This window comes from Euprymna scolopes, chromosome 31 (assembly GCF_053919585.1).
Source record: "Euprymna scolopes isolate OS-2025 chromosome 31, ASM5391958v1, whole genome shotgun sequence".
Lineage (NCBI taxonomy): Eukaryota > Metazoa > Mollusca > Cephalopoda > Sepiida > Sepiolidae > Euprymna > Euprymna scolopes.
The window spans coordinates 82,585,799-82,587,501 of NC_136512.1; the positions used below are offsets into that span (position 1 = coordinate 82,585,799).

Here is a 1,703-nt window from a genome sequence, read left to right on the forward strand (position 1 = left end):
TTTCATAAAAATTAGTCCTCGCGCGCAAGAGCAGGACACAAAATGTTTTAAATAATAATAATAATAATAATAATAATAATAATAATAATAATGATAATAATAATGATAATAATAATAATAATAATAATAATAATGATAATAATAATAATAATAATAATAATAATAATAATGATAATAATAATAATAATAATAATAATAATAATAATAATAATAATAATAATAGAAAAACAAGAACAAAGACTTTCGCTGGCGAGGACTATTATTGGCCGTAACCAGTCATACAAGCCTTTTGAAATTTTCATCTCTATTTTTCTCGTTATGTACTGAATATTTCTTAATGAAACCTATATTAAATATGGTCCTTATTTAATTTTAAAGATTTTCTATTCTGAAAGTAGTTTTAACAAAATTAATCTAAAAAAGTTATTTTAAAGTTTTTGTTAAAAGAAATTCAGATTTTCTTATTATTCAGACCTGTGATTACAAAAAGGTGGTTGCATAAAATGAGTTGTAATGTGAGGAGAAATACATACAAACTGAAACAGAGAGATTATTCAGACCTGTAAATAATAAATGAATACAAATAGGGGGTTGCAAAAATGAGTTGTGGTGTGAGGAGATTCACAAAATGAAGTGAAATTTAAAACTCTCCTTCTCTCTTACAGCGAGAGAGAGACAGAAAGAGAGAGACAGAGCAGACAGGAAAACAACTGACAATAGTCAGCGAGAGTAATGGGAGGAGGTAAAAGACAATAGACTCACTAACATTATATTATACTTTAAGAGAAAGGGGGAAGCGAAACACACACACATAAGGTTTTCGTAAAAATATATTCTTTTAGTGTTACTCCTAAGAAGGAGCATCTTACGAACTCGAGAGTTAAAGCCTGCGGCCTGTCACCGACGGATCCTTATTTCAACGCTTTGCTATCGCCGTGGACGGCGTCTCAATTCAAACGGAAATACAGACTGAGAAAGAGATAGAAAGACAGAGAGAGATAGACAGACAGAAAGAAAGAGGGTCTGATAGAGAGAAAGAAAAGAGAAAGATGTTGAAATAGTTTACTTTCCAAAAGAATTAGGTGAGCAGTTTATTGGCGTCATTACTTTTGACAGCTAGAATGTTTATATAAACATCTTGCAGCTCAAGGTTAACGCTTAGAAGTCTCCATATTTTTAATGACAGACGTTAAATTGAACTCGAGTAAAACGATAATCGCGTAAAAGTGTTTTAATGTGATGAATTCTAGCTTCTCTAAAAAGGGCTCTTCATCACTGTGCTACAACTTCTTGGCCTTTTGGTCAAGATCAAAGTGTAGCATCTGTTCTACAGATGCTGCACTTCATTTTCTTGTTCTCTTTCGGTGGAGGAGAAATCCTTCACGACTGAGACAATTTTTTATTTTTGTACCGTTTCTCCACGTTAAAAAACGACCCTGGTGTCTAACTCTGTCCCGTGGGGAGGCATAGTAAATAGGTGCAATGACAATTGGCCAAGATCAAAGTGTAGTATCTGTTCTTCAGATGATGCACTTCCATTTCTTGTTCTCGTTCGGTGAAGGAGCAGCCCTTCACGACTGAGACAATTCTTTTTTATATTTTTGTACCTTTTCTCCACGTTAAAAAACGACCCTGGTGTCTAACTCTGTCCCGTGGGGAGGCATTGTAAATAGGTACAATGACAATTAGGGAAATGCGAGAGC

The 1,703-nt window shown here is 33.4% G+C and overlaps 1 pseudogene; it reads left to right on the top strand.

Moving 5' to 3' along the window:
* Positions 1 to 1,282: 1,282 nt before the first annotated feature.
* LOC145255982 (U2 spliceosomal RNA) lies at positions 1,283 to 1,416 on the top strand (annotated as a pseudogene).
* Positions 1,417 to 1,703: the final 287 nt, after the last annotated feature.